Here is a 15480-nt window from a genome sequence, read left to right on the forward strand (position 1 = left end):
CGAGTTCTTCAGGTCACAGCAGACAAGGTGAGAATAGGTGTGAATCTGTCTTGGGACGAATCTGGGACGAGGACGTCTTTGGCTCCTCTTTCAAGTTATTGGACTTTGGCAAAAAGGTTTTACGCTTCATTCAAAAATGAGAGCAAGTGTCTGTGTCCCGAATACAAAGTGGGAGCTGGTTCCACAGAGAGGGGCCTGAAAAGTGATGGCTCTGCCTTCCATTGCACTTTAAAATCCCCTCGGAAGCCAGCAGTCTGAGAGCAAAGCACTCTGTTGGGATGATATGGCACTGTGAGATCTTGTAGACAAAATTGGTGGTGATTATTCAAGACCTTGTGTGTGAGGGCAAGTATTTGGATTTTTATTTGGGATTTAATTGGGAGCCAATGAAGAGAGAAGTCCATATGGGGGAAATCTACTCTGTCCTTCCAGTCCCTGACTGTGCTCTGGATGCAGCGTTTTGGAAAACAGTGTAAAGGCTTTTCAGGAAGCTTTTAGGACACTGTGAAAATACTGAATTTGAATAGTGGAGGCTAGAAGTAGTGAATGTATCCTTCCTCTCTATCATTAGATGGAGAGAGTGTACAAAGGCCGGTATAGTGGGTCTGTGGCCACTCTTGCTTGCGCTTTTGCGTGTCTGTCAGCCAGCTGTGGAGAAGAGCAAAGTTTTTACATGCAAAGAGCTGTAGTGAAAAGCAGTGTTCCAAACAATGAAATGTGTCCACTCCTTGTGCTTTTCATGCAGTAATGTTTGAAGCTATTTCTGCTGTTGTCCCATTCCCGGTGAAATCCGCTGTGCCTCCAATCCCGATCCTCTTGCAAAGCAATCAGCATTTGTCAGACGCATCTGTCATTGGCGGTACTCAGACTGGATCCTGGACGACTACACGGGGGAACGTGTGGGGTGGCTAAGAGACCAATTGAAGGATGCCATGTTTACTGAATATGTGCCTAATTTTGTCAGGACATAGCTGGGTCCATTGCTTCTGCGTGCTCTATTTTCACAAGCAAAGGCCTGGCTCTTTCTCCTGGCACCTTCTCAGGTGATCTCCATGCCTTCTTCTCAAATCAACGTCTGGACTGCCGCAAAAAAGCTGACCGTTGTCGACAGGATTCGAACCTGTGCGGGGAGTCCCCAATGGATTTCGAGTCCATCGCCTTGACCGCTCGGCCACAACAACCACATTGGGCTGTGGAACTACATACTTGAAAGACATACGTCTTCCAAGTCCTACGCCACACATCTTTCATCACTGATTCATTGTCTGGCTTATACAGATTTTCAGGACAATTAACAAGGTGGGCATTGTGATTACACACTTGTGAGGTTTTAAAAGAAGTTGAATTTAGATAATAAAAATAACAAAAACACTTTTTACAGTAGCTTCACTCGTGCTGTCCTTTTCTAATGTTGATCTGCCGGTGTTCCTTCAGGTAATCTGGATCTTTAAAAGTCTTATCACATATATCACAATCAATCCTCCTATTTATTTACGAAAGTGAATAGGAAAACTGTATGTTTGTATGTATGTGTTTCCAGCATGTTGCAGATCTGAAAGAATATAACCTCCGTCACCACTATGTGAGTCTTCATGCCGACAAATATGACAACTTTCAAGGACAGTGAAGTAGAGAGAAGGTGAATGAACCGTTGGTGGGTCTGAAGAAACAGCCGTCTGTATTTACTCACAGCCTAGACATCAGTGACAATGCAGTGAAAGCTAGCTACCTCATCGCTAATGAAATTGCACTAGCATCAAAACCATTTATTGAGGGTGAATTTTTAAAAACGTATAATGAAGGCATCGGAGATAGTGTACCCTGAAAAGCGCCAGGCCTTTGTAAATATCAGCCTGACAAGAAACACAGTTGCCAACAGGATTTCTGATCTTTCAGAGGATTTGGACAGCCAGTTGAAGCAAAAAGTAAAGTTATTTATTGCGTTTTCAGTTGCAATTGATGAAGGCATGGACATTACAGATGTTCCGCAACTGGCAATTTTCATCCGCGGAGTTGATGACACATTGACCGTTACAGAGGAGTTCGTGGAGTTGGTGCCGATTACAGATACAACGACCGCAGCTGCTATTTTCACCACACTCGTCGGTGCACTGGACAGGGTTGGAGTGGAGTAGTCCCACGGTGTCAGCCTGGCTACAGCTGGTGTGCCCTCAATGATTGGGAAAAAAGCAGGCGCCGTAACCAAGTTCAGAGATAAAGCGCAATCTGCAAATGGAGTATTTGATTTTTGGGCTTTTCACTGTATTTTGCACGAGGAAGCTTTGTGTTGCAAGTCATTAAAAATGGATAATGTCATGAAGGTGGTCATCCAAATTGTTAATCCCATCTGTTCCAGAAGCCTCAATCACCGTCAGTTTGTCAGCCTTCTCAGAGAAAAAGACCACATCTATGGCCTGCAATACCACACTGAGGTAAAATGGATGAGCTGAGGTGCTATGCTGAGGCATTTCTTTGATTTACAAGAAAAAAATTGAACAATTCATGGAAGAAAAGGGCAAACCAGTGTTAGAATTTCATTCCGCAGAATGGATGCAGAACTTGCATTTATGGTGGATGTTACAGAGCACCTGAATAACTTGAACAAACAGCTTCAAGGATGCAATAAAGTTGTCGCGCAGTATTATGACAGCATACGTTCTTTCAAGTTGAAGCTGTCATTGTGGGAGACGCAGCTCACTGGTGGTGATCATAGCTGGACTGGCCATCGGGCATACTGGGCATTTGCCCGGTGGGCCGATGAGTTTTTTTTCTTTTTTTTTTCTCGTAACGGTATAAACACTGAAAGGTGGTGGATTGGCCAGATGCTGGGAGATGTGTAAAAATAACTCAATTGTTGTTTGGTGGTGGCTATTGCGGAGCTTCCACAGATTCAGTAATGTTAGCAAGTGGTGGAGGCCAGCAGGTGGATGATGGAAAGGTGAGGCAGGAAGAGCAGAGACTTGAGGTGGCCGTCGGTCCGAGTGTCAGGTGAACTGAACTTCAAGTGAGAACTTATGACCTGCAGTCTGTCTGGGTCAGATATAAACCAAGTTTAGGTGGAGTTTATTTTCGTTATGCTGACTTTTTACAGTCAGTTACAATAACTCTGCGTACTAGCTAGCATGACGGAGTTTATATACTGCTGGGCGGGTGCTATGATGTTACTGATGTTTAACTTTATTTTATTTATAAGGTAAGTTATTAGAGTTTCCAACCGTCCCGTAAAAAACCGAATCGTCTCGTATTCAGAGAAAATATTCCGCGTTTCGTATTGACCTAAGGAGCACAGTTTGTCCCGGACTTCAGCTAGAATGGAAAAAGACACAAAGCTGGAGTTTTTCTGCGTCTTTACGCTGTCAGCTGTCTCTTCTTCTCTCATCCTCTCCCCCTCCCTCTCCTTTTGCTACCACAATCATGAAACTGATCAATGATCAGATGATCGGCTTTTCTGATGCAAGTCCTGTCTCTCTTGCTTGTTTATTGTCCACTTTGCACCAGAACAAGGAACCCAGAGGAGGTCGCGCTAAACAACAGCAGCACGTTTAAACTTGATCAGCTGTTGTTAGAATTTATGTAATATTAATTTCTACTATCAGCTGATGTTTTCTGGAGCCACAGCTGTAAAGCTGCTGGTCATGATATCGGTTTGGATATGTGGTGAGAGGGAAACATGAAGATGAAACCAGGAGATGTCCTTACTGAATCATCAGAGCTGAACAGGTGATGGAGAAACAGGTTTACCTTTTAGGTGACATGAATGAGTTGAAGGGAAGTTATGAACTGTTTCTGAGAGACAAATAACACCAGGATCCTTTTTCTATGTAGCTGACAGCTGGTAACTGTGCAGGGGCGGGTCTAGCAAAATTTTGCCAGGGGGCCAGGTAGGGCATTAACAGGGAAAGTGGGGCACAAGGACTACTTTTCTTTTATTATTCTCAATTAAAATGTCTAGCTTTTACCAAAAATTATTTGAATCTTACAACAAACGTTTTCATCTGATGTAAAATGTATAGAAATCCATTATTGTACATAGTAATATTTTTTCAGGGTCCCATTATACTGTATAATTAAGTTTTATTCTTTCTCACCTGTCTTTCTGTCTCCTTTCACTTTTTAAAGGTTGCCATGTTAAAAAAATATTTTGTCCTGCCATGCTGTTTATTGATGTGGTAAATGAATAATTTATGAAAATATATCTAAATCTGTCATTTATTATTTTTAATATTCAGTAATGATCATGTCTCACCTTTAGTCTTCTCTGTCTTGATTTCAGGTTTCCACCATATGTTGTAGATAGTTCAGGAGGTTAACTCGACCGAGCAGTCTTTGGGTTTCGGCTAAGTACTGTTTAGAATACCAGAATAGAGAGGATGCTGTAGGTTTAAGTTTATTAGATTGATACATATATACCAACAAGACAGTGTACATCACTGTCACAACAGTGTTTGTTTTCATTCAAAGGCTTTATGGTTTTTCCTATAAAAAAAACCATAGGAATATTCCTATTCCTATAATACCTGGTGGGCTGGTCGCTAGTCAAAATGCCCGGGCCGTTTTTTTGTCCCAGTCCAGCCCTGGTGGTGATGCAGCTCACTTCCCCTGTTTGAAAAATGTGTGCATGACCCAAAGTGTGGTAGACATGAAGCAGTTCAAAGATAAAATAACGGGACTGTTACTGGAGTTTGAGCAATGATTTCAGATTTTTGGTGAACTGGAGAAAGACTTCAAGTTTTTTGCTCGCGTTCACCGTGAATCCCTCTGATCTGCCCATCAGGATCCAACTTGAAATAATAGTGTTACTTTTATATTGTTGGATTGTCATTTATGCTTAGAAATATATACTCATATATCCTTAGAGGTATACACTGTAAAAAAATTTGTAATATAAAAGTATTTTACTGTGTATTTTACAGTTTTGTACTGTTCTTCTAAAATATCATTAAATTTACATCAATAGACTGTGATTTTACATTTCAAATGTAAATTAACGTAAAATCACTGTATTGTAATAAAACATAATTTTCTTGTTTTTTTAAATGTATTTGTCTGTACATATGCATATTTAGATTGTTAAAATACATTCACAAATGTTTGTCCGTTATTTGAAAGATTGAACTGTTTAATTCAAATGTAATGCTATGGAAAAATATATAAAATGATTCTTATAATTTTTTTTTACATCAAATAATTATTATTATTATTGCCATTTAGGGCGATCGTGGCTCAAGAGTTGGCAGTTCGCCTTGTAATCAGAAGGTTCGAGCCCCGTTGTCGAACTGACAACGTTAGGCAAGACACTTCACCTACCACCTACTGGTGATGGCCAGAGGGGAATTATAAAGTGGAATTGTAAAGCACTTTGAGGGTCTCAAAAAGCACTATATGAATGCAATCCATTATTATTTAAACCAACTGTTAACTGTATATTTCTGTACATTTCAGTATTATTATTCATATTGCCGCATTCATGGACCTTGTTTATAGGTAATTTCATTGTTTAATCACATTAAAATGTTCCTAATTTAATGTTTAAAAGCATTTGAAAAAGGCAAAATCCCATGTAAAATTAGGGCAACAAACTGTATTGTCATTACTGAAAATAACTGTAATTTCATGTGAAAGTTATTTACTGTTATTTTATGGTATTATTTTGGCTCCCCAGCTGCCGGAATGTTACCGTTTTTTTAGGATTTTTTTTTTACGGTGTATAATCGATTGCATATTGATAGGATGTGTAGGAGCCATTCTTGGGTTAATACCTTATGTGGTCGCTAGAGGTCACCTTTTTCTGTTTTGATCATGTAAAGGTATTTAAGGTAGACGCACGTACTCGGCGTCAGGTGTGTCATTAATTGTAAGAAGGCAAACAGTTTGTGACCGTTGCGCTATGTTAAGTTGATATGGGAATAAAGACCAAAAAGGACAAGATAAGTACTGCTGGAGTTATTGGACTTTTTACTTAATTCATACATACCAGTGACATCGCGTCACCCCGGTTAACGACCACCTCAGTGGCTTCAAGCATAGGCTTAGCCTCTACAGGATGTCTGATCCTTAGCAGTTAGCAAAGACTCTGTGTGCCTCCCAGAGCACTCTGGCATGCACACACATCCTAAGGTCATGAGAGAGGTTGTACCTTCTCTTACTGATTTATGGTATAGGAGGACACCTACTCTGTATCTGTTTAAGTATAAGACATCATATGTTAATGAACCTACGCATATTCATGTAATCTCAATAAAGAGCAGTGTGGTACTGTGTGGTTGTGTGTTCATTGTCCTCAAAATTTTAAAATAACTTGAATTAATAGCTATGTTGTGCTTTTGGACACACTGTCCTCGGGCTCCAACTTTATGTTTATATGTTTTATGTTGATGTGCTACTGTTTCTAATTGATTATATTTATATATTTAACCTATTCTTGACTCTGTGTTTTTTGCACTTGTTTGGGGATTTCATTATTTTTATCTACATTTCTGCCTGAGAAATGACACCCTGATATAGTTCTGTGATCTGTGAAACAGTTTTGCAAATCACTGAGGCACTGTGTGTTTGTGTGTTCTTTGTCCTCAGAGTTTTCAAATAACTTCCGGTGTTTTATGAATAATAGCTATGTTATGCTTGTACTATTTTGAACATACTGTCCTGAGGCTCTAGCTTTATTTTTTATGTTGATCGCATTAAAACAAAAAAACAATGCTTGTACCAACATTATGGACTCAATTGCTCCTCTAAAATGTAGATGGCAAAAATTTAAAACTCAGCCTTGGCTAAATAAGGCCACTCGTGGCGTCAGACAGGAATGCAGGAAAGCAGAACGAAGAAAGATAAGCTCCACGGTCCTTTTGAACCACCTACATGTTCATTCGTTTTCTCCGAATTTAAAGCAGTCTCATTATCCCATCTTACTGATATAATAATGCACATGAAACCAACTATGTGCCCCTTGGGTGTGTTACCTACGCCATCTCTCAGAGATGTGCTGAAGACAGTCGGTCCCAACATCCTCGCTATTGTAAATGGCAGTGTTTCAAATGGAACTGTCCCTCATTCATTTAAACAAGCTGTTGTCCAGCCACTTCTAAAAAATCCTGGTTTGGACCCGTCAGTATTTGGCAATTCTAGACGAATCTCTAAGCTGCCATTTTTGTCTAAGGTTTTCGAGAAAGTTGTCCTCCACCAATTATATTCATTCTTAGACACACATAATATTCTGGATAAATATCAGTCTGTTTCAGAGCCTTCCACAGCACAGAGTCCGCTCTACTGAAGGTGTTCAATGATGTGCTTTTAGCTGCTGACTCTGGAAAAAGTACAGTTTTAATTCTTCGAGACCTGAGTGCAGTATTTGACACTGTCAACAACACAATCTTATTAAACTGTCTAAAGACGTGTCGGCATTCAAGGCTCTGCTTTAAAATGGTTTGCCTCTTATTTGGAGAGCAGATCATACTCTGTGATGCTGGGTAACAAATACTCTTTCCCATCTATACTCAGTTGTGGAATACCTCAGGGCTCTATTCTGTGCCCCGTCTTATTCTCCCTATACATGCTCCTATTAGGCTCCATGCCTTCGTATCATCACGTCTTGACTACTGTAACTCTCTTTATTCAGGCATCTGTCACTCAGGCCTGTCCCGCCTGCAACCTGTTCAAAATGCAGCCGCAAGGCTCCTAACGGGTACCAGAAAGAGAGAGTATTACTCCAATATTCGCATCTTTACATTGGCAGCCAGTTAAATATAGAATTGATTTTAAGGTTTTATTATTTGTTTTTAACTCTCTCTATGGTTTGGCTCCAGGTTACATTTCAGATCTCCTTAGCTTGCACCTACCCACTTGAACTCTGCGCTCCTCCAGTCAGATGCTTGTATTAGTTTCACGCTCCCAGTTCAAATCTAGAGCTACTCCCACATTCTTTGCAGTAGTTCAGCTTGTGTCAAGTGCATCTTTTAAGGGGATTACAGTGTTGTGGTTTATTTTATATCAAATTTACATTAGCAGATTTAACAAACTTTTAGGTGATTTTTATCCAGTTTGACTTCAATATTCTGTACATTAAGTTTTTATGTCCCCTTGGCTTTTAAAATGAAAGATAATTTAGATGTTTTAAAATCACTGTAACAGTATTTCCTCTATGCTGCTCAAGGCTAACAGGTGTTTTTACCTGGTGGCAGAAGATTTTGTGCCTCCAAGTTTAAAAAATTTATAATTCAGATTCCATTTCCCAATGCTGCAGTTGAAACATTCATGTAAATGAGTGATACATATGAAAAAAAGTGGGATCAGAAACAAAAATTAGAACGGGCTGTTAAGGGCCGACTTCTTGTGTCAAACATTAAAAAATAAAAATAACACAGTAACTCCAGTTGTAGTCTGTTTGTGGTGTGGATCTGCTGGTGTTCTTCAAATCAAATTAAATCAAATCAAATCAAATCACTTTTATTGTCACATCACATGTGCAGGTACATTGGTACAGCACATGTGAGTGAAATTCTTGTGTGCGAGCTTCACAAGCAACAGAGTTGTGCAAAATACAATAATGTAAACAAGCAAAATACAAGAATGGCTACATCTGAAACTAATAAATATATGTACAATATATAATAGTATATGCATTTCTGGATGTGTATACTAAATATTTTTCTACGTGTGTGTGTGTGTGTACACATATTTTACAAATTAAATAGAGTAAACAATGAATAGAATATATAAAATAAATAAAATAAAATATACAGAGTTGAGACATGTGCAAAACAGTGGCATTACTGTACAGTATGGAGTGCATAATGTTAAAGTTCCAGTAGTGAAGCTGAGGTGTCTATGAAGTGTTCAGCAGTCTGATGGCCTGATGGAAGAAGCTGTCTCTCAGTCTGCTGGTACGGGACCGGATGCTGCAGAACCTCCTTCCTGATGGAAGCAGTCTGAACAGTTTATGGCTGGGGTGACTGGAGTCCTTGATGATCCTCCCCGCTTTCCTCAGGCAGCGCTTCCTGTAGATGTCTTGGAGGGAGGGAAGCTCACCTCCAATTATCCGTTCAGAGCACCGCACTACTCGCTGGAGAGCTTTGCAGTTGTAGGCGGTGCTGTTGCCATACCAGGTGGTGATGCATCCAGTGAGGATGCTCTCAATGGCACAGTGATAGAAGGTCCTGAGGATGCGGGGGCTCATGCCGAATCTTTTCAGTCTCCTGAGAAAGAAGAGGCGCTGCTGCGCCTTCTTCACTGTTTTGTTTGTGTGTACTGACCACGTAAGATCCTCAGCCAGATGTACACCAAGGAACCGGAAGCTGCTCACTCTCTCCACAGCAGCGCCGTTGATGGTGATGGGGGTGTGTACTTCTCTGCACCTCCGGAAGTCCACTATCAACTCCTTTGTCTTTGCGACGTTGAGGGTGAGATGGTTGTCTTGACACCAGTGGGTCAGGGCGCTGACCTCCTCCCTGTAAGCCGTCTCATCACTGTTGGTGATAAGACCCACCACTGTAGTGTCGTCCGCAAACTTCACAATGATGTTGGAGCTGTTAGTGGCTGTGCAGTCGTAGGTGTAGAGTGAGTACAGGAGAGGGCTCAGTATACACCCCTGTGGAGCACCAGTGTTCAGTGTGATGGGGGATGAGGTGATGCTGCCCAGTCTGACCACTTGGCGTCTGTCAGACAGGAAGCTAAGGATCCAGCTGCAGAGGGAGCTGCTCAGTCCTAGATCCTGCAGTTTCCTATCCAGCTTCGAGGGAACGATGGTATTGAATGCTGAGCTGTAATCTACAAACAGCATTCTCACATACGTGTCTCTCTTCTCCAGGTGTGACAGGGCAGTGTGTAGTGTCAGGGCTATGGCATCATCAGTGGACCTGTTGTGGCGGTATGCGAACTGTAGAGGGTCCAGTGAGTCGGGTAGTGCAGAGCAGATGAAGTCCCTGACCAGCTTCTTGAAGCATTTGCTTACGATGGGGGTCAGGGCTACAGGTCGCCAGTCGTTCAATGAGGAGATGGTGGAGGATTTGGGTACAGGGACGATGGTGGCCACTTTGAAGCAGGCTGGGACTACAGACAGAGAGAGGGAAAGGTTGAAGATGTGCGTGAACACTCCAGCCAGCTGAGCCGCGCATGACTTGAGAACGCGGCCGGGAATCCCGTCCGGACCAGTAGCTTTGCGCGCGTTCACCTTCCTGAAGCACCTCCGCACATCCTCCTCAGACACAGTGTGCGCACTGACGTCATCCGCGGTGCGCACACTGTCCGGTCTCATGGTGTTCGCTGTGTCGAATCTAGCGTAGAATACGTTTAGATCCTCACACAGAGAGGCCGTGGTCTGCGGTGTGCTGGTTTTCCCTCTAAAGTCTGTGATCGTGTTTAGTCCCTGCCACATACTCCGAGGGTTGTCAAACTGTTGCTCCACCCTGTCCCTGTACTCACGTTTGGCTGCTTTGATCATCTTCCGGAGTTGGTAATGTGCGTGTTTGTAGTCCGATGTGTTCGCGGAGGCAAAGGCGGTGCTCCGTGCCGCCAGTGCCGCGCGAACATCTCCGTTAATCCAGGGTTTTTGATTTGGGAAGGATTTAACTGTTCTGGATGGGACGACATCTTCCACGCATTTCCTGATAAATCCGCAGACTGAGTCTGTGTATTCATCAATGTCCCTAGCAGCCACGTGAAACATTTCCCAGTCCGCGTGATCAAAACAGTCCCGCAGCGCAGACTCCGATTGGTCCGTCCAACAGTGCACCGCCCTCCGGGTTGGAGCTTCCTGTTTCAGCTTCTGCCTGTAGGCGGGCAGGAGCAGGATGGAGCGGTGATCTGATTGGCCGAATGGGGCGCGGGGGAGGGCTTTGTACGCATCCCGGAAAGAAGTGTAGCAGTGGTCGAGTAGCCGATCTCCACGAGTGTTAAAGTGGATGTGTTGGTGGAGTTTGGGTGAGACTTTCTTCAGGTTTCCCTTATTAAAGTCTCCGGCTGTGATAAACGCTGCCTCTGGGTGTGCGGTTTCCTCGCTGCTGATCGTGCTGTACAGTTCCCTGAGTGCTCGGTCAGTGTCGGCTTGTGGGGGAATGTAAACAGCCGTAATAATCACTGCTGTAAATTCCCTCGGTAGCCAGAATGGCCGGCACTTAATCATCAGGTACTCTAGGTCCGGTGAGCAGAAGGATTTGACCGGGTGCACGTTCGCATAATCACACCAGCTGTTGTTGATCATGAAACACACACCACCGCCTCTGCTTTTCCCAGTAAGATCCTGTGACCTGTCCGCGCGATGCATGGAGAACCCCGGTAGTTGTATTGCGGAGTCCGGTACCTTGTTCGATAGCCAGGTTTCTGTGAGGCAGATCACGCAGCAGTCCCGCATCTCTCGCTGGAATGAGATCCGTGCCCGAAGCTCGCACAGCTTGTTCTCCAGAGACTGCACATTAGCCAGTAATAAACTGGGTAAGTAATAAACTTCTTTAAGTGAAACTGGATCTTTAAAAGTCTTCTCACACAGGTCCAATTTATAAGGCCTCTCCTCAGTGTGGGTAAACGTGGGGTTTTAAGTGGGAGTCTGTTGCAAACTGTTTGTCACACTGATCACAGCAGTACACATCATACCCGGTGTGAACATGTAGCTTTCATCTCAGTAGCCAGCGGAAAGTTTGTCCAGGGAAGTCACAGCTGTATGGTTTAACTCCATAGGGTATAACTTGATGACTCCGCATGTTGCAGATGCGAGCCAAAGCTCTGCCACACTGATCACAGCTGTAGGTTGAACTGTGCCCTGGAGGAGTTTGGGTCTTTTTAAGGTTCCAGACTCAGTAAAAGACTTTCCACACAAGTCACAGCTGAATGGTCTCAGTTCACTGTGGACGAGTTGGTGTCTTTTTAAATGTTTAATCTTCTGTGTTTGTCGGCCTCCTGAGAGCGCTGACTTCTTGGTCCGTGTTTGTCTTGCAGTGACAGAGATACAGACAGAGGCAGTGAGTGAAATGCAGTCGTGGAACAAACTGAACCTTCAAACTCCCTCCATTAGTTAAAACGAAGCAGTCACTGAACACCTATTACCACCACCTACTGGCAAAAATAGAACATGACATCCAACCTGTTGCAAGAAAAAAAATCCCAAAATTAAATATGTATTTTTTCATAAACTATTTTTTTTTAACTTAACAACCACTAGCATATACAAAACTCTTGCCCATTACTGTAGCTTATGTACAAATATTAATCGTAGCATTGTATCACATTCAGAACAGTAGTAAGTGTGTGTCAGGCTTATAGATTTCATATTTTCTATTTTAGTTTGACATGTAGTATGGTAATATCTGCTAGTACAGATTATAAAGAATTACAGTAGTAAAGCTTAGAAAAGCCAAATACTTTTACAAATACATTTTTCAGTGTCACTCTGAAACAGGATGGGACAACACTACAAATGGAAGACAGCCATCTTAGAAACCTTTCATTAAAAGGGTTTGTGACATTAGTTGTTGTTCTGCTCTGTGAGTTTGATGAGTTTGTCTCTCACCTTCTATACCCTCTGCTCAGAGTGACGCTAAAGCTTGTTGTGGACCTTGAAAGCAGGTCAAGAACTATTGCCACCAGCTGAAGTCCAAGACAGTGGAATCAGAATCAGAATCAGAATGGGTTTATTGCCAGATGTTGAGGTTTACAACATTAGGAATTTGCTGCGGTGCTTCAGTGCAAACAATAAGAATAAGAATTAAAGTGCTATGTAGAAAGAAAGATATGTGCATGAGATATACATGAGATATATACATGAGAATAAGAATTAAGAGTGCTACGTAGAAGGATATATACATGAGTGCAGGTGGTGATCAGTGCCAGACATGAAATGATGCAGTGACACAGCGTAGGGTCATGTGTGAGTGGCGGGGACAGTCATGTGGTTATTGTTCATGTGTCCAACAGCAGAGGGGAAGAAACTGTTCTTATGGCGAGAGGTTCTGGTGCGAATGGACCGGAGCCTCCTGCCTGAGGGGAGCAGGTCAAACAGACTGTGTCCAGGGTGAGAAGGGTCAGCTGAGATCCGGGCTGCACGCCGCAGTGTCCTGCAGGTGTACAGGTCCTGCAGAGATGGGAGTCTGCAGCCAATCACCTTCTCAGCAGAGCGCACAACACGCTGCAGTCTCTGTTTGTCCCTGATAGTGGCTCCAGCGTACCACACGGTGATGGAGGAGGTGAGGATGGACTCGATGATTGCAGTGTAGAATTGCATCATCGTCCGTGTTGGCAGGTTGAATTTCTTCAGCTGCCTCAGGAAGTACATCCTCTGCTGGGCTTTCTTAATGACGGAGGTGATGGTGGGCTCCCACTTCAGGTCCTGGGTGATGGTGGTACCCAGGAAGCGGAATGAGTCCACAGAGGTGATGGGGGTGTCAGTCAGGATGATGGGGGGGAGTGGGGCTGTGTGCTTCCTGAAGTCCACAATAATCTCCACTGTCTTCTGGGCATTCAGCACCAGGTTGTTGTGGCTGCACCAGGACACCAGACGTTCAACCTCCCTCCTGTAGGCAGACTCATCCCCGTCAGAGATGAGCCCAATGACGGTGGTGTCATCTGCGAACTTGATTAGCTTGACAGACTGGTGGGTGGAGGTGCAGCAGTTGGTGTACAGGGAGAAGAGCAGAGGAGAAAGAACACAGCCCTGAGGGGAGCCGGTGCTGATGGTCCGGGAGTCCGAGACATTCTTCCCCAGCCTCACGTGCTGCTTCCTGTCCGTCAGGAAGTCAGTGATCCACCGGCAGATGGGATCAGGCACATTCATCTGGGAAAGCTTGCCTCGGAGATGGTCTGGAAGGATGGTGTTGAAGGCAGAGCTGAAGTCCACAAACAGGATCCTGGCGTAGGTTCCTGGGGAGTCCAGATGCTGCAGGATGAAGTGTAGGGCCATGTTGATGGCGTCGTCTACAGACCTGTTGGCTCTATATGCAAACTGCAGGGGGTCCAGGAGGGGGGCCGTGAGGGTCTTGAGATGGGAGAGAACTAGGCGCTCAAATGACTTCATGACCACAGATAGTCCAGTGATCCTAGGTTTCTTGGGGACAGGGATTATGGTAGAGGACTTGAAGCAGGCAGGCACATGACATGCCTGCAGTGAGGAGTTGAAGATGCCAGAAAACACTGGGGCCAGCTCGTTTGCACAGTGTCTGAGGGTGGCAGGAGACACACCGTCTGGGCCGGGAGCTTTCCGAGCATTCAGATTCTTAAACTGCTTCCTCACATCTGCTTCATGAATATGAAGAGTTGTGGTCGGAGGAGGTGGTGTGAAATCCTCTTTTGTGTGGGGTGAGGAGGGGGGTGTTGTAGGTGAACAGTTTGAAGGTGGTGATGGCTCTGTGGAGGGGGGAGAGGTGGGGGAATGAGTGTCCAATGTGCCTCTATTGTTGGGGTCGTTGGAGGTGTGAAGGCTGCCTGATGGCTCGTCAAAACGACAGTAGAAGTCGTTGAGGGTGTGGCCAAGAGCAAGTCGTCAGTGGAGTGGGGGGTTTTAGGCTTGTAGTTTGTAATATTCCTAAAACCTTTCCACACAGAGGCCGAGTCATTCTCTGAGATCTGCTGCTGCATCTTCTCAGAGTGCTGATGTTTGGCAATGTCCACTTCCTTAGTGAACTTGTACTTGGCCTCTCTGTAGCAGTCCCTGTCTCCGCTTCTGAACGCCTTACTCTTTTCCAGCCACAGCTTTTTGAGTTTAGGGGTAAACCAGGGTTTGTCATTGTTATAACTCACCCTGGTGCGTGATGGCACAATGCTGTCCTCACAGAAGTGGATATAGGAGGTGACAGTGTCCGTAAACTCGTCCAAGCTGTTAGAAGCAGCCTTCAATGTGTCCCAGTCTGTGGTCTCCAAACACGTGCGAAGCTCCTCCACAGCCTCGTTGCTCCACAGTTTTTTGGTCCTCACGACAGGTTTGGAGAGCTTCAGCCTCTGTCTGCACGCGGGGATCAGGTGGATCATGACGTGGTCAGAAAGTCCGAGTGAAGCGCGCGGCACCGCGCGATAGGCCCCGCTGATCGTGCTGTAGCAGTGGTCCAATGTCCTCTCCTCTCTGGTCGGGCATTTAATATACTGCTTGTATTTCGGAAGCTCATGGCTCAGATTGGCTTTGTTAAAGTCCCCAAGAGCAATGATGAGAGAGTCCGGGTATGTCCGCTCCGTGTGGAGAATCTGCTCTGCGAGTGCGCACTGAGCTGCTCGCGCATCCGCGTCTGGCGGGATATAAACAGCGGCCAGGATGAATGAAGCAAACTCCCGCGGAGAATAAAACGGTTTGCAGTGAATAAAAAGATATTCCAGAGAGGGAGAGCAGTGCTGAGCAATCACTGTTACATCTGTGCACCAGCCACTATTGATGTAGAAGCAGACACCTCCACCTTTGGTTTTACCGGAGAGAGCGGCCTGCCGGTCCGCGCACAGCAGATGAAAGCCCTCCAGCTTGAGCGCGCAGTCCGGGATGTCTTCACTGAGCCACGACTCCGTAAAACATAAGAC

At 44.4% G+C, this 15480-nt stretch overlaps 1 non-coding gene across 1 annotated transcript; it reads right to left on the minus strand.

Moving 5' to 3' along the window:
- Positions 1 to 1099: 1099 nt before the first annotated feature.
- On the minus strand, positions 1100 to 1181 carry trnas-cga (transfer RNA serine (anticodon CGA)). The gene has a single exon. It is a non-coding gene; the product is annotated as a tRNA-Ser (tRNA).
- Between the last annotated feature and the right edge of the window lie 14299 nt (positions 1182 to 15480).

This window comes from Copadichromis virginalis, linkage group LG9 (assembly GCF_057382275.1).
Source record: "Copadichromis virginalis isolate Kocher_CV1m ecotype Utaka linkage group LG9, C_Virginalis_male_GT1.1, whole genome shotgun sequence".
NCBI classification, from domain to species: Eukaryota; Metazoa; Chordata; class Actinopteri; order Cichliformes; family Cichlidae; genus Copadichromis; species Copadichromis virginalis.